This window comes from Phyllostomus hastatus, unplaced genomic scaffold (assembly GCF_019186645.2).
Source record: "Phyllostomus hastatus isolate PE091 unplaced genomic scaffold, TTU_PhHast_1.1 phas_contig_113, whole genome shotgun sequence".
Classification (NCBI taxonomy): Eukaryota; Metazoa; Chordata; class Mammalia; order Chiroptera; family Phyllostomidae; genus Phyllostomus; species Phyllostomus hastatus.
The window spans coordinates 17,224,229-17,252,202 of record NW_025333530.1 but is presented as its reverse complement, the minus strand read 5'-3'; the positions used below and the strand labels follow the sequence as shown (position 1 = coordinate 17,252,202).

The 27,974-nt window shown below is 36.9% G+C and overlaps 1 protein-coding gene and 1 pseudogene across 6 annotated transcripts in view; one reads left to right on the top strand and one right to left on the bottom strand.

The window, feature by feature from the left end:
• Positions 1–27,974, bottom strand: part of ARHGEF12 (Rho guanine nucleotide exchange factor 12) — a 217,435-nt gene that overhangs the window by 148,345 nt on the left and 41,116 nt on the right. The window lies entirely within an intron of this gene.
• LOC123818663 lies at positions 6,996–7,640 on the top strand (annotated as a pseudogene).

Sequence of the window (27,974 nt, the reverse complement as noted above, 5' to 3'; positions counted from 1 at the left end):
AGTGTGAAGTTAGCTTAAGGGAACTTCAAGACAACATGAAACATGACAACATTCGAATCACAGGAATACCAGAAGAAGAAAACAAGTAAGGATAGAAAACTGTACGAAAAAATGACGACAGAAACTTCCCTAACCTGGAAAGGGGAAAGCCACACAAATTCAAGAAGCACAGAGAGTCCCAATCAAGATGAACCCAAAGAGGCCTATTCCAAGACCCATCATAATTAAAATGCCAAATTTTAAAGACAAAGAGAGAATCTTAAAAGCAGCAAGGGAGAAACAAATAGTAACATACAAGGGAGCTCCAATAAGTCTAGCAGCTGATTTCTCAACAGAAATAATACAAGACGGAAGGGACTGGAAAGAAATATTCCAAGTAATGAAAAGCAAAGGCCCGCAACCAAGACTATTCTACCAAGCAAGCCTGTCATTTAAAATGGAGAGCAAAACAAGGAGTTTCCCAGACAAAAGATGGTTAAAAGAATATACCTCCACCAAATCAGCACTACAAGATATGCCAAAGAAACTGCTTTAAGAAACAGAAGAAACACAGTGAAAGAGAAAAGAACACAAGTACAAAGGGGGCAAATGGCAATGAGTAAGACCTATCAGTAATAACCTTAAATGTAAGTGGATTAAATGCCACAATCAAAAGACATAGGGTAGATGAATGGATAAAATATAATTACCCACATCTGCTGCCTACAAGAGATTCCCTCAGAACAAGAGACCCACACGGACTGAGAGTAAAGGGTTGGCAAAAAAATTCCCAGCAAATGGAGAGGAAAAAGAAGCCAGAGTAGCAATACTTACATCATAAAAAATAGATGACAAAAACAAAGGCCATACAAAGAGACAAAGAAAGCCATTTCATAATTCTAAAGGGAAGACTCTATCAGGAAGCTATAAAAATTGTAAACATATATGCACCCAATATAGCAGCACCAAAATATATAAAGAAAATCTCAGAGGACTTAAATATATAAAGAAAATTTCAGAGCACTTAAAGAAAGACATAGCAACACACACAGCAGGGGATTTTAACACCCCATTATCAATAATGGCTAGATCTTCCAAACAAAGAATCAACAAGGACATTGTGGCACTGAAGCACACCCTAGATCAAATGGGCTTAAGTAGTATACCATATTTTTTGGACTATAAGACACACTTCCAGCCCTGGCTGGCATAGCTTAGTGGATTAAGCGCGGGCTGCAAACCGAAGTGTCACAGCTTTGATTCCCAGTCAGGGTACATGCCTGGGTTGCAGGCCATGACCCCCAGCAACTGCATATTGATGTTTCTCTCTCTCTCTCTCTCTCTCTCTCTCTCTCCCTCTCCCCCCCCTTCCCTCTCTAAAAATAAATAAATTAAAATTAAAAAAAAAAAAAGACACACTTTCCCCACAAATTTGGAAGGAAAACAGGGATGCATCTTATAGTCTGAATGCAGGTTTACATTTACATTGGCGAAATATTATGTTATTTATATTGTTAAATATTTTACCACATTTTTTTGCTTCAAAATATTTTTTCCTATTTTCCTCCTCTAAAACCTATGTGCATCTTATGATCTGAAAATATGGTATATAGAAGCTTTCAAATCAAAGAAGCAAAATATACATTCTTTTCAAATGCTCATGGAACCTCTTTAAAGATACAGCACATGATAGGACACAAAATAAGCCTCAACAAATTCAGGAAAAACAAAATTATATCAAGCATTTTCTCAGATCACAATGGTTTAAAACTAGAAAACAACTTCAAGGAAAAAACTCAGAAACAATCAAATACATGGAGAAAGAGTAATGGGCCATTAAACAATGAATGGGTAAACAATGAGACAAGGAAGAAATCAAAAGTTTCTAGAAACAAATTAAAATGAACACTCAAAAACCCAAAACCTATAGGACACAGGGAAGGCACTCCTGAAAATGAAGTTCATAGCAATACAGACCTACTTAAAAATGATAGAAAATTTTCAAGTAAAGACCTGGCCCTACATCTATAAAAACTAGGGGAACAACAACAAACAAAACCCAGAGAGAGGACAAGGAAGAAAATAATCAAAATCAGAGTAGAATTAAATGCCACAGAGACTAGAAGAACAATCCAAAGATACAATAAATCCATGAGCTGGTTCTCTGAAAATATAAACAAATTTCACAAGCCTTTAACCACACTCATTAAGAAAAAGAGAGATGACGAGTAAATAAAATTAGAAACAAAAGAGGTAAAATTACAACCAATATCACAGAAATACAAAGGATCATAAGAAAGTACTATGAACAACTACATGCCCAAAATTTGAAAAGCAAACCGAAATAGACAAATTTCTAGAAACATATAATCCTCCAAAACTCAAAGAGTAGAAAATCTAAGTAGACTGATATCAGCTAGTGAAATTGAAGCAGTAATCAAACACGCCATGCACACAAAAGCTCTCTGGGCCAGATGGAGTCACAGGAGAATTTTACCCAACATTTAGAAAAGAGCTAATTCCAATTCTTCACAGACCATACCAAAAACTCCAAGAAGACGGATGACTCCCAAACTCTTTTTATGAAACCAGTATTACCTTAATTCCAAAACCAGATAAAGACACAACAAAAAAATAAAACTACAAATCAATATTGCTGATGAACATAGATGCTAAAATCCTCAGCAAAGTATTGGCAAAACACACCCAGCACTACATTAAAAAGATCATACATCCATGATCAAGTGGGATGCATCCCAGGGATGAAAGGATGGTACAATATATGCAAATCAATAAATGTAATACACTACCACATGAACAATACAAAAAACAAAAACTACATGATAATATCAATAGATGCTGAAAAAGCATTGATAAAGTAAAGCACCCATTTATGATAAAAACACTTAGCAAAGTGGGAATAGTGGGAACATATTTCAACACAATAAAGGCCATATTCAGGAAACTTACAGCCAACATCATACTCATCAGGCAAAAACTAAAAGCTTTCCCACTAAGATCAGGAACAAGAAAAGGAGGCCTGCCTTTAAGCACTTCTATTCAACATAGTACTGGAAGTTCTAGCCATATCAATCAGACAAGATAAAGAAACAAAAGGCATCCAAATTGGAAAGGAGGAAGTAAAACTGTCACTGGTTACAGATGACATGACAGTGTACATAGAACACCCTATAGTCTCTACCAAAAAACTACTTCAACCTAATAATAGAATTTGGCAAAGTAGCAGGGTACAAAGTCAATATTCAGAAATTTAAGGCATTTTGGTACACCAACAATGAAATATGAGAAACAGAAATCAGGAAAAAAATCCCATTTGCAATAACAACGGGAAAAATAAAGTACTTAGGAGTAAGTTTAACCAAGGAGGTAAAAGACCTGTACTCAGAAAACCAGACAACACTAGAGGAATAAATTAAGGAAGACACAATAAATGGAAGCATATACTGTGTTCATGGATTGGAAGAATTAACATCATTAAAATGTACATACTACCCAAAGTAATCTATAGATTCAATGCAATCCCCATCAAAATACCAATGACTATTTAACAGACATGGAACAAATATTTCAAAAATTTATATGGAACCATAAATAACCCAGAATAGCCTCAGAAATTTTGACAAAGAAGAACAAAGTAGGAGGGATCACAATACCTAATATAAAACTATATTACAAGACCACTGTAATCAAAACAGCCTGGTACGGGGGTAAGAACAAATGCATAGGCCAATGGAACAGAATAGAGAGACCAGAAATAAACCCATGTCAATATGGTCAGTTAATATTTGACAAAAGGGGCAGGAACATAAAATGGAGTAACAATAGCCTCTTCTATAAATGGAATTGGGAGTTTGGGAAATACATGCAATAAAATGAAACTCGACCACCAACTTATACCATACACCAAAATAAACTCAAGATGGACAACAGACTTCCAAGTTGTGACACCATGAAAGTCCTAGTGGAAAACATAGGCAGGAAAATTTCAGATATCCCACCCAGCAATATTTTCAATGATACATCCCCCAGGACAAGGGATATAAAGAATAAACAAATGTGATTACATCAAACTAAAAAGCTTCTGCAGAGCTAAAGAAAACATTACTAAAATAGAAAGGGAACCAACCAGATGAGAAAACACATTTGCCAATGATACCTGGGACATGGGTTTGATCTCCAGAATATATAAAGAACTCATATAACTGCATACCAGGAATACAAGCAATCCAATTAAAAAATGGGCAAAGGACCTAAACAGACACTTCTCCAAGGAGGACATACAGAGAGCCCAGAGACACATGAATGGATGCTCAGCATCATTAGCCATCAGAGAGATGAAATTAAAACCACAATGAGATAGGATGCCACTTCACACTGGTGAGAATGGCCATCATAAATCAACAAACAACAAGTGTTGCAGCAGATGTGCAGAAAAGGGAACCCTAGTGCACTGCTGGTGGGAATGCAGACTGGTGAAGCCACTGTGAAAAATAGTACGGAATTTCCTCAAAAAACTGAAGCTGGAACTGCCTTTTGATCCAGCCATCCCACTGCTGGGATTATACCATAAGAATCTTAAATTACGAATTCATAAGAACCTCTACAGCCCAATGTTTATAGCAGCGTTATTTACAGCAGCCAAAAGCTGGAAACAGCCTAAGTGTCCATCAGTAAATGGGTGGATCAAAAAACTATGGTACATTTACACAATGAAATACTACGCAGCAGAAAAGAAGAAGGAACTCCTACCCTTTCAGAAAGTATGAATGGAACTGGAGAGTATTATGTTAGGTGAAATAAACTAGGCGGTGAAAGACAAATACCATATGATCTCACCTATAAGTGGAACCTAATTAACAAAACAAATCAATGAGCAAAATAGAAGCAAAGACATAGAGAAAAGAAAAAACTGACAGTAACCAGAGGAGAGAGAGGAGGGGCATAATAGAGGAAAGAAGGGGAAGGGGGGAAGTTAAGGAGTATGAATAGAGGACTTATGGGCAGGGACAATGGGGGGATGATTGACAATGAAGTCGGGGACAGACAGGGCAGGGGGAGAGCAATGAGGGAAAAGGCAGGACTACTGTAAGTAAAAATGAAGGGAGGGAGGGGCAAATCAACAAACACATGCTGGCGAAGATGTGAAGAAAAGGAAACCCTAAAGTACTGTTGGTAAGAATTAAGACTGGTGCAGCCACTGCGGAAAACAGTATGGAATTTCCTCAAAAAACTATAAATGGAACTGCCTTTTGACCCAGTGATTCCAATGCTGTAATTATGCCCTAAGGACCCTGAAACACCAATGCAAAAGAACTTATGCTCCCCTGTGTTCATTGCAGCACTGTATACAATATCCAAGTGCTAGAAACAGCCTAATTGCCTATCAGTAAATTAGTGGAGTAAAATTTTGTGGTGCATTTACACTTCGGAATACTACATACACAACAGAAAGAAAGAAAAACTCCTAGCTTTTGCAACAGTGATAGAACTGAAGAATATGCTAAGTGAAATAAGCCAGGCGGTGAAAGACCAATAGCATAGGATCTCACCTATAAGAGGAACCTAGTGAACAAAAGAAACAAATGAGCAAAATACAAGAAGAGGCATGGAAACATGGAACAGATAGATGGACACTAGAGGGGAAGGGGGACAGGGATAAGGATGGAAAGGAAAAGGACTAGTCAAGAAACATGTATGAATGATCCATGGACATGGGCAACAGGGTGGGGATTGACTGTGGGAGCAGGATTTGGGGTGGGTGGAGGAGAGCAAAAGGGGAAAAATTGGGACAACTATAACTGAACAATAAAATTATTTAATAAAAATTTTTTTTATAAAAAGTATAAAAAATTATGCTAGGCAGATTGATCCAAATATATGTCCTCCATCATAACAATGATTAACAATTATTATCATAATGATAATACATAAAAAGTTATTTCTGTATTTTACTGTTCTCTTACTGTTGACCATCTCCGTGTTGAGTATTTTATACATACTAGTTAATTTAATTCTAACAATAATTCTCTTTTTTTATTGTTGCTCAATTACAGGCAACCCAATTTTTCCCCCATCCAGCTCAGCCCCACTCCCACAGTCAATTCTAACAATCATTCTAAAACACAGATATACATTATTTTAGCCTCATTTCATAGCAGAAAAGCGTGAGGTTCAAACAAGTAAAGTAACTCACACAAGTTGTATAACTACACGAAAAACCTTTGATTCAAACTTCAGAGCTGACTACAAGCCCTGCTCTCAGCCTCCAGACTACTGCATAACCACAAACATTATTTTCCCTTTGTATAGCTTTTTTGTTTAACAGTTTACTAAAATTTTTCACATGTGGACTCAAAAAACTACATCTGGTACAACTACAAAATACTTAGCTAGAAAGGTAGGTATTCAGGCTCTATACAGTTTTAGCCAAAGATAAGCCGATATAAACTGGTTACAAAAGAACTTCCAATCCTACAGAATCTGTCTCCAAATCCCGAAGCTTGGTGAGTTCAGTTAATACCTACCTGCTTTATGGGCCACTTGCCAGCTATACCACTTGAATGTGTTTCTTCCTAGCAACATTCTCACAAACCACTCATTCCTTCAATAAACATGTACTAAAGTCCAGGTAAAGATAAAAGAAAGAAAACAAAAGCAATTTTACTCCACTAGCCTTCCTCAATATTAAAAAAGAAAAAATATAAGAGAAATCCATCTTCTGTGAAAGAAGGACAAGATTATAACCTTAAAACATTAACTACGAAAGATACTTGCCATATCTATTAAATTCTGGATCCATACATACCAAGGAAGGCTTGACAGACTTGAACAGAAAACATTTCCCTATACATAAGGATCACAGAGCTCAAACATAAATCTAACTAATTAGAAAGGGAGTAGGGGACTCTGTAGAGACCCGGAACAGTAGGAAAAAAATAAAATTAAAGTAGGCTCAGTCAGATGGGCCAGGAGACGCTTCTGGAAGTCACATCACCATGACCACCCAAGGAGAACCCCAAGTTCAGTTCTAACTTGTGTTGGTTGGCAAGGGTGGGACTGGGAAAACCACATTTGTGAAACGCCATCTGACAGATGAATTTGAGAAGTATGTAGCCACCCTGTCCATGGAGGTCCACCCACCGGTGTTCCATACCAACTGAGGGCCCATCAAGTTCTCAACATGTGGGACACAGTAGGCCAGGAGAAGTTCCACGTGCTGTGGGACAGCTACTACATCCAAGCACAGTGTGCCATTACAATGTCTGATGTCACTTCAAGAGTTACTCACAAGAATGGGTCTAACTGGCATAGAGATCTGGTATGAGTGTGTGAAAGCATCCCCACCATGTTGTATGGTAACCAAGTGGACATTAAGGACAGAAAAGTTAAAGCAAAATCAATTGTTCTCCACCAAAAGAATCTTCAGTACTATGACATTTCTACACAGTGTAACCAACTTTGAAAAGCCCTTCCTTTGGCTAGCTAGAAAACTAATTGGAGACCATAACTTAGAGTTTGTTGCCATGCTTGATCTGGCCCCACTAGAGGTTGTCATGAACCCGGCATTGGCAACACAGGATGAGCATGACCTCAAGGTTGCCCAGACCACTGCTCTCCCAGATGAGGATGATGACCTGTGAGAAAGGGAAGCTGGAGCCCAGCATCAGAGGTCTAGATTTATAGGCAACTGTCCTGTGATGTCAGTGGTACAGTGTGTTTGCCACTTTATTATATAGCTAAGCAGAACCTGTGCTTGATCTCTGGGATGCTGAAAGAGATGAATGGGCTTCAGAGTGAATGTGGCAGTTTAAAAATACCTTCATTTATTGGACCTGCATGTTTAATTGTTTTGTAACACAGTTATCTCCTAACTGAGTTTCAAAACTTTAAGACTGCTGTAGCCGCATCAGAATATTCACTGGTGAAACCTTGTTTGTCACTGTCATTCCCACCCACTTTTGTTTAGAATCAGAATAAAGTTGTATTTCAAATTAAAAAAAAAATTAAAGTAAAAGTAATACGCTGATACATTCCTAGGTTTAGAGTACTGCTGGAGGTGTACTGAAGATAAAGATGGAAAGACAGAATAAATGCCACAGGAACACAATAAAGAGAAACCTGTGATGTCAAGAATTTTGCTACACGCAACATAGGCCTTTTGAACACTGACAGAAACAAACAGTAAGTAATGGAAAAATGGACTAGTTAATAGCTAACACTTACTATGCATGTAACATATACCAGTAAGTGTTATAAATGCATTAAATATATTAACTCATTTAATTCTTGGTATATACTATTATTAACCTTGCTTTATAGATGAAGAAACTAAGGTATAGAAAGATTAAGGAACTTGCCCAAGGTCAGACAGTAAACAGAGAAGCTGAGATGTGAACCCAGACCTCATAGTTATAGAGCTTTGTTCTTAATCATTATGCTTTACAGAATAAAAAGAATATTTTTAAAATACTAGAAATATTTTTCTGACTTCTGGCCAAGATGGAGGCATAGGTGGACGCATTGTGCCTCCTCCCACAACCAAGATAGGGACAACAACAATTTAGAAACAATAACAACCATAACTGACAAAAAAACTGATCTGAATGGAAGTCAGACAACCAAGAAGTTAAAATAGACACGTTCATCCAGACCCGTAGGAGAGGTGGAGTCGGGCAGCTGGGCGCAGGTCGAGGTGCAGAGAGCAGAGAGCATTGGGACTGGGCACGTAAGGCATCTGGGGCACACAAGACTGCAGCCGAGGGGTGGCAACCAGCAGACCCAGAAAGGCGGCGATTGTGAAGCAAGGCACTGCACACAACCCAGGATCCCAGCGTTGGGAAATAGAGCCTCAAGGCACTGATTGAAAACACCTGTGAAGGTTGAGGCACAGGGAGAGACTCCCAGCCTCACAAGAGAGTTTGTTGGAGACACCCACAGGGTCCTAGAACATGCACAAGCCCACCCACAAGGGAATTGGCACCAGAGGGGCCCAGTTTGCTCAGCAGAAGCAGCGGAAGGGACTTAGGTCCAATGGAGAACAGAGCAAGTGCCACTGTTCCCTCTCAAACCCTGCCCCCACATACATCACAACCCAGGTACTGGGTTGCCCCACCCTGGTGAACACCTAAGGCTCCACCCCTCATACATAACAGGCACGACCAGACCAAATGGAAAAAAGAAGAAAAAAAGATGGCTCAAACAGAATTGAAAGCTTCACAATCAGTACTTTTAAGTGACTGGGAGAGAGCCAACCTATCAGATGCACAGTTCAAAGCACTGGTGATCAGGATACTCAGAGTTGGTTGATTTTGGTTGCAAATTAGATGAAGAAATGAAGGCTATGATAAGTGAAATGAAGAAAAATACACAGGGAACCAATAGTGATAGAATGAAAGCTGGGTCTCACATCAGTGAAGTGGACCAGAAGGAAGAAAGAAACATACAACCAGAAAAGAATGAAGAAATAAGAATTCAAAAAAATGAGAAGAGGCTTAAGAACCTCCAGGACATCTTTAAACAATCCAACATCTGAATTCTAGTGGTACCAGAAGGGGAAGAGGAAGGGCAGCATGTGGAAAAGTTATCTGAACAAATAATAAAGGAGAACCTCCCCAATCTGGCAAAGGAAAAGGACTTCCAGGAAGTCCAGGAAGCTCAGAGAGTCCCAAAGAAGGTGGACCCAAGAAGGAACATACCAAGGTACATCAAAACTACATTAGCCAAGGTAAAAATAAAGGAGAGAATCCTAGAAGCAGCAAGAGATAAGGAGACAGTTACCTACAAAGGAGTTCCCACCAGACTGTCAGCTGATTTCTCAAAAGAGACCTTGCAGGCAAGAAGGGGATGGAAAGAAGTATTCCAAGTCATGAAAGGCAAGGGCCCACATCCAAGATTGCTCTATCCAGCAAAGCTTTCATTTAGAATGGAAGAGTAGACAAAGTGCTTCTCAGATAAAGTCAAGTTAAAGGAGTTCATCATCACCAAGCCCTTATTTTATGAAATGTTAATGGGACTTATCTAAGAAAAAGAAGATAAAGAACATGTACAGTAAAATGACAGCAAACTCACAATTATTAACAACCACACCTAAAACAAAAACCAGAAGAAACTAAGCAAACAACTAGAACAGGAACAGAACCACAGAAATGGAGATCACATGGAGGTTTAACAACAGGGGAGTGGGAGGAGGAGAGAGGGGGAAAAGGTACAGAGAATAAGTAGCATAGATGGTAAGTAGAAAATAAACAGGGGGAGGGCAAGAATAGTATGGGAAATGTAGAAGCTAAAGAACTTAGGACATGTGGACATGAACTAAAGGGGGGGAGTATGGGTGGGAGAGGGTGTGCAGGGTGGAGGGGAGTGAAGGGGGGAAATGGGACAACTGTAATAGCATAATGAATAAAATATACTTTAAAAAAAGAAAAAAGGGTATTATGTTGAAAAAATATTCTGAAGGCCTTTCTTTAAAAATATGTCATCTTTTAGACTGTCTAATTTTTTTTACTTAATTTGAACACTAGTATTACCAATTATGTTTCTAGTTCTTATAGCAATAAACACTCTTAAAAAAGTCTAACTTGATCATGGGATCTACAAAAAACCTATAGCTAACATCATACTAAATGGTGAAAAACAGAATGCTTTTCTCCAACATCAGGAATAAGATAGGGATATACTTGCTCTCCATTTTTACTCAACACTGTACTATTCTAGCCAGTGTGGTATGGTAAGAAAAATAAATAAAAGGCATTCAGATGGAAACGAAATAAGTCAAGTGGTCTTTTTATTCACTGACATGATGTATGTACAAAATTCTATGAAATCTGTGGAAGAGCTACTAGAACTAATTAATAAGTTAATGAGGCTGCAGAGTTAAAAATCAATAATAAACTGTATTTATGTATTTTGTACTAGCAATGAAGAATTAGGAATTCAAACCAAAAAGACAATACCATTTGTGATAACATTAAAATACTAAACACTTAGGTTAAATGCGGCAAAAGATGTGTAAGACCTGTAAAACTGACAACCAGAAAACCTGGCTTAGAGAAACTAAGACCTAAATAAATGAAACAGGCATATTCGTGGATTAGAAAACTCAGTATTGTTAAGATGACATTTATACACAAATTGATCTATAGATTTAAGGCAATTCCACACAACACCCCAACAGGTTTTTGTTGTTGTTGTTGTTGTTTTTTTCTGGAAACTGACATACTTAAAGTTCATATGGAAATGAAAGAACAAATAAGAGCCAAAAGAAGGAACAAAGTTGGAGGACTAATGAGACAGTATGATAGTGGAGTCAAGAGAGACCAAAAGATCAGTAGAACAGAATAGATACCCCATGTATATGGACAACTGATTTATGACAGAGGTGCAAAGGCAATTCAGTGAACAAAAAAAAGTCTTTTCAACAAATGGTATTACGATAGCATTTGGATATCCATATGCAAAAACAAATATATACTTCAGTCTATACCTCAAGTCCTATTAAATAATCACTTCAAAATGTATCAGAGACCTAAAAGTAAACTTAAAATGATAAAACTTCTAAAAGCAAACCTTGGAGAAAATATTGGTTAGGCAAATTATTTCATGGTTAGTCAAATTATTGGTATAATTCATGAAAGAAAAAATTGACCGGCTGGAATTCAAAGTTAAAAATTCTGATCTTTAAAATGTGAATTTTTTATTAGAAAGAGAGAAAATACTAAGAGAATTAAAGGACAGCTGCAGACTGGTAAATACAGAAAAGTATTTCCAAATCATTTATCTAATAAAGGACTTATATCCCAAATATATGATGAACTCATATAACTCAATAATAAAAATACACTATAATTAAAAACAAGATTTAAATAGATGAAAGAAGACATATGGATGACAAATAAACACATGAAATGATGTTCAACATCACTGGTCATTAGATGAAATGTAAATAAAAACAATATAATACCATTATCCATCTACTAAAATGGCTAAAATTAAAAAGACTAACAATACCAAGTATTGGTGAGACTGTGGAGCAATTGGAATATTGTTTGTGGGAATGCGATACAATATAGCAACTTCAGAAAATAGTTTGGCAGTTTCTTAAAAAGTTAAATAACCTCCTACCAGATAATCCAACCATCCCACTCCTAGGTGAAATGAAAACCACATAAACACTTGCATGCATGTACAAAGAAAACTTTTTCTTGGTAGTCCAAAACTTGAAACAACTGAAATGTCAACCAATGGATGAATAAACAAATTGGTGTATACATATATTGAAATATCACTAGCAATAAAAAGGTATGAACTATTGATATATACAACATGGACAAATATTAAAATAATTATGTAGAATGAAAGAAGTCAACCAAATGAAGAGCACATATTATAAGATTTTAACTAATCTATAATGACAGTATCAGTGGGTACCTGAGAATTGGTGGAAAGGGTTGGGAGGAAAGAATTACAGAAGGCAAGAAGAAACTTTTGGAGAGGTGGATATATTTATTCTTGATCATGGTGGAAAGCTTCCAAGTTGTGTGTGTGTGTATATCAAACCTATCAAATTGCTTACTTTAAATATATGCAGTTTATTATATGGCAATTATACTTCAATAAAGCTGATAAAATCTCAAAAGCCTAATGTTTAATTCAACCAAAACTACCAGTAAACATTATATCATCCTTTATTAAGTAACTTTTAAGTAAAATATTCAATGGTCTGAATACTTCCTACCCTTTATAAATAGCATTTGAGAATATAATTAAATTAACAGATAAACCAAAATGGGATGTTGCTACTGTTTTTCTTTGTATGTGTGGAAAAGCATCTAATAATACTCTAGGGAAAGTATTTTTACAGACAATATTGCCTAAACTTAATTATTGGATAGGTTTTCTCCTTTTCAAGATTCTAACACTAACTAGGATCATTATAATAGTAAAGTGAATAATTTTAGTCCCAAGAGAATCTGTTAGTATTAAAAAGTATAAAATCACTTCTATATACCAATGTACTACACAAATACATCATTCATGTATTTATACCTGCACACTATATGGCCAGGCACTAGTCCAGGTCCTTGCAATCAATATATTCGGGGAAAGGGAACAGGAGACAACAAACAATAATGTTCTTAATAAACAAATGTATACTGTAATATATCAGAAGATGATATGCTTTATAGACATAACCCCCACCCCAAAGAAAAAAACCAGTAAAGCAGAATATGAAGGATCAGGGATAGACTAAATAACATTTATAATAAAAACTTCAAAGTAATGAGACTTGTTTCCAGAGCCACACACCAAAATCTCTTACACTGAAAAGAATCATGTAATATTAGAACTGAACTTTAGGTAACCTAGTTCAACCCTTACACTTTATAGACCCTACACTATAAAGTTGTTGCCCACAGCTGTGGACAACACAGAGTTCTCAACATGTCCAGGAAGGAAGTCCAGGAAGGAAGTCCAGGAGGCTGCTGCCAAGGACATTAAAGGGCTATATCACATGTCTGAGCGAAGGCCTGGAAGTCCATATGACCCCTTGAAAGAGCTTGTCTCTGACCTCCCAGGAGAGTTGAGGCCCCCCTCCATCCAGCCTGTATAGAAGGATCATAGTCCAAGCTTCTTCTGGAGGTTTGAGCGTCTGTGAGGGGAACAGCAGCTGACCTTATGAAAGAGTGAGGTCAAAGGCTAGATTCTTTCTACAAGGGGGAGGACAGCTAGAAGGTGGTGTTCATAGATGAGGAGGACTCCTTCTAGACTAATTTATAAAATTTTTGGCTTTGTTCAGGGCCTACCCAAGAAGAAAATATAGCCCTCTCTCCTGGACCCTTCCATGAGCCTTCAGATGCATCCACATAAGAAGAGCTTCTCATGTCCTGGAGTGTCACTCCCCTCCTACAGGAGTGAGGTGTGGGGGGCGCTCCTGGGAAGGTGGCCTCTGGTGCTGGAGTTCTAAAGAATATTCTGCTCAAGGCTCTGAAGCACCATATACATGAACCTGCTCCTGCTCATGACAGATATCAGCTGGGTAAGGGATCAGTATATCTCATTTCTAGAAGGTATCTTGTTCAGTTTCAAAGCCTTATTCTCACTGGGGCCACACAAAACCAGTGGATTCTGCTCAAGGAACAGTCTGAGTTCTATTCTGTGTGCTCTTGCCCTGGCTGTACTTCAGTCCAGACTACAGGGCTCAGTGACCCTTACACTTTATAGATGATGTTAAATTACTCTGTTTCTGACAGAGATTAGGAGCCCTATCTTCTGTTCACTCTACTGGCATCACTCTCTGTGAAGTAAAATAATTATGATAAAATGTTTTTAATGTGCTAATGTGGAAAGAGTTGAAAGAGTTTCAAAGTTTGGTCTGGCCTTCCTCACTTCATTGTTTTGTTACTTATGGTAAATTACTTAACCAGTCACAAAGTACAAATTTCATCATCTATGAAAGAGGGATCATGATAATTGTGTTACTGGGTTGGCAGGAGAACTGTATAGTGGTTTATGTAATTTACATATCAGTACATAGGTATTTAACCAACACTTGTATATTAGCACCAAAAATAGTGCATCAAATTCATGAGTTTTTATATCTTTACTATACTATAAACCTCATACACATCTAAAGTACTAAATATTATGCAAATGCTAAGTAAGCATTCATTAAGTTGTTAATATTCTGAGGGATCAGCCAGCTTTCAAAATGTTGCAAACATTATAACTCATACCACTAAGATGGCGATAATCAAATTAACTGAAAGCTTCAGGGTACACTTAAAAATATTTTTGATCTATCTTTTCTAAACAGAGAAGTGTGTAAACACTAAAACTATGGTCCTGGATCTTTCTGTTCACAAGAAAATAAACTTCACTGTGAAAAACACCTTAAAAGTAAACAAAAAGCCTACAGTATTTTATACCATGTCTGCTTTTCATATTCATGCCTCTGCTCCTGTATTCACAAATATGAATGCAAAAGAAAAAAAAAAAGCAGAACGCAACTCCAATGCCATCAAATACAACTTCTTTGTATTTGTAACCATTTTAGCTGACAACAGCAAAATAACCACAAATTGAACAAAGGATAAAATAATGCAAATGGGTAAGAGTGTTTGGTGCCATGGATATCATCTTTTCTAAATGAATGTATATTCCAATTTAATTTCAAATAAAAACCAATTATGAAGACTGCTTTGTAAAAACATTCCCTTCCCCCACTATAGAATTAATCCCTGCTCCTAACCCTCAAGAGCCCAACCAAAGTCCCTTGAGTATAAAAGGTAAACCAACCATCCAGGAGCTTCAGATAATTAAATCATAATTTAGAGAACAATAAATCAAAGTTCCTAGCTAAGATTCAGAAGTTATGTTAATTCTGCTCTAAAACAATAAAAGAAGGAAGCTGTTTCCTATCCTTTTGAATAAAAAATATCCCTGCAATGCTGGATATTAAAATCTCTGTTCTCAAGCTGAGCAATTAAAGCACAGGTTTTCGAAATCATAAGTTAGCTTCCTTAAGGTCAAATTAGGCTTTTTTAAACATGAAGAAATCTTAAAAGCTATTGTAATAATAATAAACAATACAAAATATACTTTTCCCTTTTAATTTTATTCCTGTTACAGGTATAACCCTTTCTCATATGCTATTTTTCTACCATTTTGCTACATTTCACACCTACCAAGAAAACAAAGACTGCTTATAGGTTACCTGGATCACAGGACAACTCGCAAAGAAGTAAAAGCTCAAAAGGTTGTTTCCACGGAATGAAATCCTCACCAAAGCACCACTCCCTTAACAATCCTAGGCTTTTCCTTTATATATACACTTGAGATCCTTGGAAAGGCATCTGTCTGATGATATTGCTGGCTACCGAGGGATGATATAAATAAACCCCACCTCTTCTCTCACCCCCAATCATCTACCATCATCCACTGAAGCCCAACACTGAACTGTTCATGGAAAGTCAAAGAACAGCATCTGTATACACTGTTCTACAAGAAAAATACTGTTAGAATACATAAGTGATACAAAAAGCAAAGATTTTCCTGACAACTTTCTTAGAAAGCCAAACAGCTCCTACAAAATTAAAAATACTTCAAGATCCAATTATACAACCACAATATATTAATTTTTTGTCAGCATTTCCTGAATAAAGTATGATTTTTAGAAAACCATAGTGTTTCTACCAAAACTAGAGGTCCTCAAATATCTTAAAATTTTGTTGTTGCTACTGCTCCTTTCCCGAAAGCCAAATAAACAGATTAATGGATATTTACATTAAAAAACAAGACTCCTTTTGTTGGTATTTGACCTGTTCAAAGATAATCTGGGATAGGAGGTGGAGATAGAAAAACATAAAAAATGGAAGGAGGAAAAACCTTTTCAGTCCCAGTAAGCCTAATTAAAGTTGTGAGCAAGGCTAGGAGTACTGAAATTTCTTCATGCTATTCTGTCAATTTGTATCTGATTATTGTAAATCTTCCCTCATCTCTAACTAGCCCACAGGCATTATGATGTCAAGCCCTCCGTTAACTAGTATCCCTGCCACTTACAGTAAAGTAAGAAAGAAACAAGAAACACACTCATTCAATCTAATCTTTAGAAGCCCCGTAATTTTGCTAAAACAGTAATTTGTTTCAAACACTGCTCTGTAACAAATGCACTCCCGTTTGAGTAAGATGCATTTAGCCTCTACTTCCTTTCCTGAAGCATCAACCCAATTTGACAAGTTGCACACACATAGTTTCTGGGATCAATACAGTAGTAATAATGAAAAACATATTCTTTGCTTTATGAAACATATTTCCTAAAACATTTTAGTGTATCTAATTTTAAGTTAAAACCCAGTAATCATTCACTCACATAAACTACAGAACCTCAGTACTAAAGTCAGTGATCTATGATGAATCAGGTTCCAAGGAACCACACAATGGCAAATATAGTTTGTAATAAATAAAAGAACCAAAGCACAAATAAATGAGTAGATTCATGTAGATTTTCTAAAGCAGAGGCCAATGATTTTAATGTTCTTCTTGGGCAATATTAAAGAACTACTTTATTCAATTTATGGTTTGTAAGTACTTAACAGAGAAGTAGTGATAAGACATTATACAGCCATATGACCCAGAAATCGTACTTTTAGTTTTATATATCCAATTGATGTGAAAATTTATGTCCGCACATAAACCTGTCCTTGGATGTTTATAGCAGCTTTACTCATAATTGCTAAAAACTTAAATGATCAACACATCTTTCAATGGAGAAATTGATAAAGAAATTATGATTCACCTATAAAATGGAATACTATTTAACAATTTAAAAAGAATAAACTACTGGGTATGAGAGGAGGGGAAAAAAGAGAAAAAGAATAAACTACTAATTCATACAATAATACAGATAACTCTTAAGTGCATTTTATTATGTTAAAGAAGGAAGCTGCAAAAACCAAAGACTTTCATATTATTCCATTCAAATGACACTCAGGAAAACAAAATTAAAAAAAAGATTAGCAGTTACTAGGGATTGGGAAGGGGAGAGTAGTTGACTACACAGGGGAGTATTTAAAATGCAGGATTTGTTCTGTATGATACTAGGGTTAGGGTGGTGGATACAGGACTCGATTCTTTTGTCAGAACCCACAGAACATTACAAAGAGTGACCTTCAATGAATGCTGACATGCAACAATCAAAAAACCATCAACCAAAATGTTGGAAGATTTCAAGATGAAATGTGGACTGTGACAAACAAAGCTACCACTTACATTACAAATCATGACATAACTGCATTAAGGAGTGGGTGAGAAAAGGAGCTAACCTAACACTGGAAAACAATGTTTTGACTGGAAGTAGTAGACAAAAAAGTAACACTATATTCTAGTTGGAAAATTTGTTTCTTGTGGGTATATAAGTTAACAATTCTGTTTCACTTTTCATGTTTATTGGAGTTGCACAAATAAGTAAATAAATAGGTACAATGTAGTCAGAGCCAGGTTTCTCACTGTCAGATTACACATAAACAAGAAAAGACAACTAGACTGTGGTACCGAATTAAAATCAGAGACATCAGTATGAACTCAGTGGATAAAGAAACAGTTATATATATATATGGGTACACATGGGTTAGTATACATACATGTATTACCTAGCCCTGTCCCTTGAGAAAGTCTAAAAGAAATGGCACCTCCATAACAATGAGCACACCCAGAACCCACATTTTGGTTTCCAAATACCATTACCCAAGAAAAGGTATCGCAGTTCCTTGGAAAAAGGCTTATGGTTTACAACCAGGGCAAAAAAAATACAAGATGAGCCTGGAGCATCTATCTTACACTATGAGAAAGTAAGGAAGGGCTCAAAATACAAAAGGGTAGGGTAAGTGCCAACTTGAAAGCTTTTCCAATGGTCAAAGTTGCAAAAATATGAGCAACAAAACAAAAATATACTATTGGATTAGAACTCAAAGTATAAAATTAAATATATATTAGACCATACTGATATAAATTTAGTAAATCAGTATAGAGGAAAACACAAATCTTCCTCACAGAAGAATCACATGTGTAGATACTTAATACTCCCCCAAGTGTAGATTGGACTTAAGCAACTTGCTTCTAAAAAACAGAGTTTGGAAAGACAAGAAAGGGTAACTTACTCAAGTGGTCAAGGTTAATATGATATCATCTGGATGTCATGTAGACATCATATATCCCTGATATGATGAAATAAAAAGGGGACTTCGCCTCTGTTGTATTATTAGCAAAAGTACATAACCCTAATAATTAGAAACAGCAGCAAACTCAGGACAGAGGATAGTCTAAAAAATATCTGGCCAGTACTCCTCAAGCTGTTAAGGTCATGAAAAACAAAGTAAAACTGACAAACTGTCATAAACCAGAGAGACCAGGGAAACATGAAAAGTAAATGCAATGTAATATCCTAGATTGGATCGTAAAACAGAAAGAGACCATTAATGGAATAGCTGGTGAGATCCAAATGAAGTCTAAAGTAGTTTAGTTAATACTAATGTCAGTTTCTTAGTTTTGACAAATGTACCATAGTAAAGTAAGACACTACCAATGAGGAAAACTAGGTGTGAAATATACTCTCCATACTGTTTTTATAACTTTCTGTACATCTAAAATTATTCCAAAATAAGAAAGTTACTGCATAGTTAGTCTATGATGCTAAAAGTCAGAACAGTAGGTACTCTTACGTAGTGACATCAATTGTTGGTTGCAAACATTCCTCCCAACCCTCCCACCAAAAAACCCTCCAGGCTCAGGTGACTTCACTGGTGAATTCTTGCAAAAGATAATAACATCCTATACACACTTTCTGGAAACAGATGACACTTCCCAACTCATTTTCTATGGCCAACAATACTCTGAAATCAAAACAAGGCAATGACATTACAAGAAAATCAAAAACTAAATTCCGACAAGTCCTAGTTCTGGCCAAGATGAAGAAGTAGATAGAAACCCTTTGCTTCCTCACACAACCAAAAGGAGGATGACAACCAATTTAAAATCAATAACCAACCAGAAGTGCCAGAAAATCAAACTGCATGAAACTCTGACAACCATGGAATTAAAGAAACAGTCAAACAGAACAACCAGACTGGTAAGGTGGTGGACAGAGAGAAACCACGGTGAGGCAGTGGACCGTGGGGGCAGAGCCAGCTGTGGTCGGGTGGCAGGCTGTGGGGGAAGGGCTGACTTAAGGGGAAACTGAGACTCAGAGGTTGCTGTGGACCAAGACGGTTGCCGCAGTGGGAGAAACTCCCAGTCTCACACAAGCAGGTGAGCTGCATTATCATCTCTCTGGCCCCTCTCCCACAGTAGCGTGGTGGCAGCACAGCAAGGAGGGTTGCTCTGCCCTGCGGAATACCTAAGGCCCTGTCCCCTTACAACTTACAACTTAAGAGGGGCCCTGAACAAAGAAACAGGACCAAAGTGAAAGAATAGAGCAAAACCTCAGAAAGAAAGCTAAGTGATGAGGAGATAGCCAACCTATCTGATAGAGAATTTAAAGCCCTACTAATCAAATGCTCACACACTGATTGAGCTTGGTCAAAAAGTGAAAAAACAAATGAAGGATACCCGAAGTGAAATAAGGCAAAATACTTAGGGAACCAACAGTGTCAGGAAGCAAACCAGGACACAAAGCAATGATTTGGAACAAAAGGAAGAATTAAACATCCAATCGGAACAGAATAAAGAAACAAGAGTTCAAAAAAGTGGAGAGAGTCTTACAAACCTCTGGAACAACCTGAAACATCCAATATCCAAATTATAGGAGTGCCAGAACAAGAACAACATCAAGAAACTAAACGCTTTCTTGAACAAATAATGAAGGAAAACTTCCCCAATATGGTGAAGGAAACAGACTTCCAGGAAGTCCAGGAAGTCCAGAGAGTCCCAAAAAAGTTGAACTCAAAGAAAAACACACCAAGGCACAACATCATCAAGTTACTCAAGATGAAAGACAAAGAGAGAATCTTAAAAGCAGCAAGAGGAAAGGAAAGAGTTACCTTCAAAGGAGTGTCCATAAGGCTATCAGGTGATTTCTCAAAAGAAATCTTACAGGCAAGAAGGAGCTGGAAAGAAGTATTCCAAGTCATGAAAGGCAAGGACCTACATCCAAAATTACTCTATCCAGCAAAGCTATCATCTAGAATGGAAGGGCAGATAAAGTGCCTCCCTGATAAGGTCAAGTGAAAGGAGTTCATCACCACCAAGCCCTTATTATATGAAATGTTAAAGGGACTTATCTAAGAAAAGGAAGATCCAAACTATGAACAGTAAAATGACAACAAACTCAACAGCTATCAACAAATGAAACTAAAAAAAATTAAAAGAAAAAAAAACAACGAAAACAAAAACTAAGCAAATAATTAGAATCGGAACAGAATCAGAGAAATGGTCGTCACATGGAGGGTTTTCAGTGGGGAAGGGGAGGGAAGGAGTAGGGAGGGAAGGGTACAGGGAAGAAGCAGCATTATTGGTAGGCATAAAATAGACAGGGAGAGGTCAAAAATGGTATAGGAAACAGAGAACTGAAAGAACTTATGTATACAACCCATGGGCATGAACTAAGGTGGGGAGAATGCTTGAGGGCTGGGGGGTGGAGGGGGTAAAAAGGGAAAAATTGGGAAAACTGCATAATCAATAAAATCTAATTTAAAAAAATAAAAATAAAAATATTCCAAAGATTCAGAAAAGAAAAACCCCAACTAAGTTGCTCATGAACAGGAGTGTAAAATTTTCATCAAAATATTAGCAAACCAAATCTATCATATATGCAAATAATAATAAATAATAACTAAATATGGTTTATCACAGGAACATAAGATTGGCTCAATATTAAAAATTTGATATAATTCATCATTATCACCAGTCTGAAAAAATTCATATTATCATCTTAATAGATGCAGAAAACAGCATTTTACAAAATGTAATATCCACTAATGATAAAATCTATCACAAACTAAGATAGAAGATAACTTTCCTAAGCTGATAAAAGGCATCTATAAAAAAAAATACAAAACACCTTACTCTAATAGTAACAGACTGAATGTCTTTCCCCTAAAATCAAGAAAAAGGCAAGAATGTCTACATATCTATCCTCACAAATTTTATTTAACATGTCATCCAGAGGAGTAAGGCAATAAGTATATAAAAGGCTTATCAACTGAAAACAAAAAAAGTGCAACTGTCTTTAACCACATATAACACAATCACCTATATAAAGTCCAAAAGAATCTATAAAGAAAACTAATACAATAAGTTTAGCAAGGCAACAATAAAAAGATCAATATACAAAAAGCAACTGTATTTCTAAATACTAGCAATAAATTAAAAATTAATTATAAATGTCATTTAATCTCAAAGCACGTAAAATATTCAATACATACAGATGTAGTTAAACTCCATGTAAGACCTATGTGCTAAATACTACAGAATCTTTTCAGAGAAACTAAAGACCTCAAAAAATAGAGGGTGAGATTATGTTTATGGATCAGAAGATTCATACTGTTGAGATATTGATTCTCCCCAATCTGATCTACATTCAAAATCACAGCATGTTTTTTTTTAATCAGGATTCTTTTTTTTTTAAGATTTTATTTATTATTTTTAGAGAGGGAAGGGAGGGAGAAAGAGAGAGAGAGAAACATCAATGTGCGGTTGCTGGGGGCTGTGGCCTGCAACCTAGGCAGGTGCCCTGACTGGGAATCGAACCTGTGACACTTTGGTTCACAGCCCGCGCGCAATCCACTGAGCTATGCCAGCCAGGCACAGCATGTTTTTTTTAAGATTTTATTTATTTATTTTTAGAGAGGGAAGAGAGGGAGGGGGAGAGAGAGAGAGAGGGAGAGAGAGGGAGAAAGAGGGGGAGAGAGAGAGAGAGAGAGAGAGAGAGAGAGAGAGAGAGAGAGAGAGAGAGAGAGAGAGAGAGAGAGAGAAACATCAATGTGCAGTTGCTGGGGGTCATGGCCTGCAACCCAGGCTGACTGGGAATCGAACCTGTGGTTCGATTTGGTTCACAGCACACGCTTTGGTTCACAGCACACACTCAATCCACTGAGCTACGCCAGCCAGGGCTACAGCATGTTTTTTAAAAGAGGAACTAACAGGCTGATTCTAAAAATCATACAGAAATACAAAGGGTCTAAAAGAGTCAAAGCAAATTTCAGAAAAACAATTGGAGACTTACACTATCTTAGTTGAAGATCTAAAGTAATCAAGACATAAGGACAGGCATATTGATGAAGAGAATAAACAGGCCCATGCATAGATGGTTGACTGAGTTTTTAACACAGATGCCAAGGTAATTCAACAGGGAGAGAATAGTCTTTTCTATAAATAATACTGAAACATATGCCAAAACACACATGCACGCGCACACACACCAACCTCAACCCATACCTCACACCATAAAGAAATGTTCATTTATATGGACCCTGAGAAAAAAGATACCTCCTAAGAAGGACTCCTGGTGGCTAACTGGGCTTAAATTTTTTTTTTTTAAAAAAAGGAGCCTAGCAGCCATTACACAAGGGCCTCTCATGCAAACTTCATGTCATGGAAAAGCCTGCACTAAAGGGGCTATGTGCTTCTACATGGAACTGCCTGCCTGCACTGTGTCTGGGATCTGAGCTAGCCCTTATAAATGTGTTACTGAAATCCTATTTCAAACACAGGGACTGAGGCTTTCCCCATGTAACTGGAGGAGCACAACTATAGCCCCATCAACAATCAATCAGAGCAGCTACATTTTGACCAGTCAGGAAAGTGCCTTCAGTACCAAACTATGAGAACTTGGACCTCATTTGCATAAGAACAGAACAATCAGGAGGCAGGAGCAAAGACTTCTGTCTATATAAGCTCTGGGAGTATATTTTCCCTTTCCATCCAAGAATGAAGACTGTTAACCTCACTGAGCTGAAACACTGAAGATGCCTCACAGGAGCAGACTGGCACAGAACAGAGCAGACCAGCATAGGGAAAGCAGACAGACTAGAAAAGAGCAGAGCACAGCTCTCTAGCCTGAGAAGGTCATATTCCTTAGCTATGCTGTTTTCACAGTTGTGCTGGTATCACAATTGAGCTCTTTTACACTGAATAAACTTTCCTTCTTCACCAGCCCCCAAATAGTGGATTTCTATTGGTGCTGAATTGGCACCAATCACCATCAGCTTTCACTTAAAATGTATCATAGGCTTAAACATAAAAGGTAAACTCTTAAACTTTTTAAAAAGTTAGGAGCAATTCTTTGAGATCTTGGGTTAGGTCATTTTTCAGAAAGAACCTAGAAGGCAAAAACATAAAAAGGAAAAGTTGATAAACTGAACTTCACCAAAATTAAAAAAACAAATGAAACTTCTGCTTTTTGAAGGAAAATGTTAAGGAAATAAAAGAACAAGTTGCAAACTCGGAAAATAATTTAAAAACACATACCTGATAAAGGACTCCTATCTTACATTTCAGTAAGAAGTAAAACCAGTTTTTAAGATCTAACCAGATACTTCACAAAGAAAACAATGGCAAAAAACACATGAAAGCTCCTCAACATCATTAATCATAAGATAAATGCCAAGAGAAAATACAGTGAGATATGAATGAAGATGGCAGTGAGGTAGGTGGCAGATGAACCCATTTGCTCAGGCACCCAAGTGGGACACCTAGCCTAACTTCAGAACAGAGTGAACAGCCAACAAACTCCCAGCTTATATGAAGTTTGGAAGCCAAAGATTACAGAGGATGTTAAAAAAAAAAAAGGTGAATCCTCTCCCTCTGTCATAATACACTACACCTTTGCCCTGCCACAATCATATACAAGATAAGGTGGAAGTTGTGAATACAAGTTGACCCACTAAAGGAGAGAACCCACTAACAAAAGAGGCAAAGGAGTCACCAGTGGGCAAAGCCCAAATACAACAAGAGAGCCCACATAAAGAGAAGAGAAAGGAAACCCTAGAGCATCCAGACAAGGGGATCAAAGAGATCACACCACTAAGTACCACAGAACTCCTACCATAGGTTAGCCCTATGAAGACAGCTAGAAAAGCAGAGCATTAGAAATCGCAGAATCAAAGAGAGTAACTAAAATGGGGAGACAATGAAAGAACCTGCAATCAAGAGAAATGGGCGCTCCCCACTAAAATAGCTAATGAAATGGAGGGAAGCAAATGATCAGATATAAAATTCAAAAGAATGATGATAAGGATGCTCAAGGAACTCATAGACAACTACAAGGAACTGAGTGGGAACTACAACATTATGAATAAGGAAACACAAACTAAACAAGAACCAGGAAAAAATGAAGAATACAATTATCTGAGGGGGGGGGTGGAGGAAAAACACAGAAAACTGTACTTGAACAACAATTTAAAATGAAAGAGAGAGAGAGAGAGAGAGAAATGGAAGCACATACCATGTTCGTGGATTGGAAGAATTAACATCATCAAACCATCCATATTACCCAAAGCAATTTATAGATTCAATGCAATCCCTATTAAAGTACCAATGACATATTCATAGGTATAAAACAAACACTTCAAAGATTTATATGGAACTATACACAATCCCGAATAGCCACAGCAATTCTGAGAAAGGAGAACAAAGCAAGAGGGATCACAATACCTGATACAAAACTATATTACAAGGCGACTGTATTCAAAACAGTATGGTACTGGAATAAGAACAGAGACATAAACCAATGGAACAGAATAGAGAGCCCAGAAATAAACCCAAGTTCTCTGTGGTTAATTACTAATCCATAAAGGCATCAGAAGCATAAAATAGAGTAAAAATAGACTCTTCAACAAATAGCGTTGGGAGATCTCAACAGCTACATGCAAAAAAAAATGAAACTTGATCGCCAACTTATGCCATAAACAAAAATAAATTCAAGGTGGATAAAAGACTTACATATAAGTCACAATACCATGAAAGTTGTAGAGGAGAACATAGGCAGGAAAATCTGAGATACTCAATGCAGCAGTATTTTCAGAGATATGTTCCCTAGATCAAGGGACATAAATGAAATAAAGAAATGAAACCTCATCAAAAAACAAAGCGTCTGCATGGCTAAAGAAAATAGCAGTGAAATGAAAAGAGAACCAACCATATGGGAAAATATATTTGCCAATGATACCTCGGACAAGGGATTGATCTCCAAAATATATAAAGAATTCACAGGACTCCACTCCAGGAAGACAAAAAACCCAATTAAAATAAGAGCCAAGGACCTGAACAGATATTTCAGCCAGGAGGACATACAGAGGGCCCAGAGACATATGAAAAGATGCTCAGCATCACTAGCCATGAGAAAGATGCAAATTAAAACCACAATGAGATACAACCTCACACTAGTCAGACTGGCCATCACGAACAAAGCAACAAACAACAAGTGTTGGAGAGGTTATGGAGAAAAGGGAATCCTAGTACATTGTTGACAGGAATGCAACTGGTACAGCCACTGTGGAAATCAGTTTGGAATTCCCTCAGAAAACTAAAAATGGCACTGCCTTTTGACCCAGCAATACCACCGCTGGGATTACACCCTAAGAATCCTCAATCACCAATTCAAAAGAACCTATGCACCCCAATGTTCATAGCAGCACAATTTACAATAGCCAAGTGCTGGAAACAACCTAAGTGCCCATCAGTAAATGAGCAGATGAAAAAAACTGTAGTACATTTATAATGGAATACTACGCAGCAGAAAAAAGGAGCCCCTAACCTTCATGACAGAATGGATGGAACTAGAGAGAATTATCTTAAGTGATATAAACCAGGCGATGAAAGACAAATACCACAAGACTTCAGCTGTAAGTGGGACCTAATCAACAAAACAAAGAAGCAAAGTATAGTCAGAGACATTGAAATAAAGAACAAAGGAACAGTAACCAGAGGGGAGGGAGAAGAGGGATAATGTTGGAAAATAGGGGACAGTCCATCAAGGAACATGTATAGAGGACACATGGACAAAGCTGAAGGGGATACATTTGATGGTGGGTGGTAGGGATGGGTGGGGCAGAGGGCCATGGTGGGGGGAAAATGGAGACAACTATACTTGAACAACAATAAAAAAAAAGACAAATAAAGGAGGCAAGTATAGGTATAATAGTTTGTATAACACATTAATTAGTAAATATCTAGTATTTACACAGGACCTGTCACATAAGTTTGAAATAAATATTTGTTGAACTGTTAGAATAAATATGATTTGGAATTACAATTATCTAAAATTAAAGATTCATAATGTCCACAATTAGTGAGGTTACATATATAGAAATGGGTATTGATATACTGTTATAAGATTTTTGGAAGTCAATTTGGCGATAGCCACCAAATTTTAAATATATGTTTTTTGGGGCCCATAGAGTCTAAGAATCTACCCAGGAAATACTATTGTGTTGCATAAAATGGATATACAATGATGTTCAAATTTAGCACCGTTTTTAATTGTGAAAATTACAGCCTAAATGTTCAGAAATGGGGGAACTATTTAATAAACTATGAGTCATATGTTAAAAAACAAGAATTTTATTGAAGATATTAATAAGGAAACAAAAAAGAATATACAGTAAGATGGCTACTCACACCCACTAAAATGGCTAACATTAAAAAAACTGATAACATCAGGAATTAATGAAGATGTGCACATGTGACGCAGCAACTGAAACTCTCCTACCTTGCTGGTAAGAATGAGAAATGATAAGAGTCACTTTGGAAAAGTTCGGCAGTTTCTTATAAAGTAAAATATATACTCAATCACACAACTTAGCAATCCTACTAAATAAAAGGTTTTAACTAAAGAGAAATGAAAGTGTATGAAGCTTAAAAGGTTGAACATCTTAAAACTTTAATTCTTAGTTTTGAACATATTTGTAAAAATACTTAATATTCGATGAGCACTATATCAACATAACTTATTTCAATACCTAAAACACAGGCAATTACCAGAACAATTAATTCACCTAACTAGGCTATTGTCACCAGAACATTCCAAGACTCTACAGTGGAGAAACCTGACAAATATTACTTCAGCCAGATTATCATTATCATCAACAGTCGTTAAGTCTTGTTGATAGTATGTACCCTTAATATGATGTGATGAAAAAAGCATTTTACCCCTCCCTATGCTCTCCCTTCCAACAACCCATAAGTGTAAGTCTAATTATGACAAAAAACACCAGACAAATCCCAATGCAGGGGTACATTAAAAACATACCTGACCAGCCCTAGTCAGATGGCTCAGTTGGAACGTCATCCTATACACCAAAAGGCCGTGATTTTGACCATGGTCACAGCACATACCTAGGTTGTGGGTTCAATCCCCTGTTGAGGTGCATACAGGAGACAACAGATCAATGTTTCTTTTTCATATTGTTGTTTCTCTGTCTCTCTCTCTCAAATCAATAAACATATCCTTAGGTGAGGATTAAAAAAAAAAACCTGACTGGTAT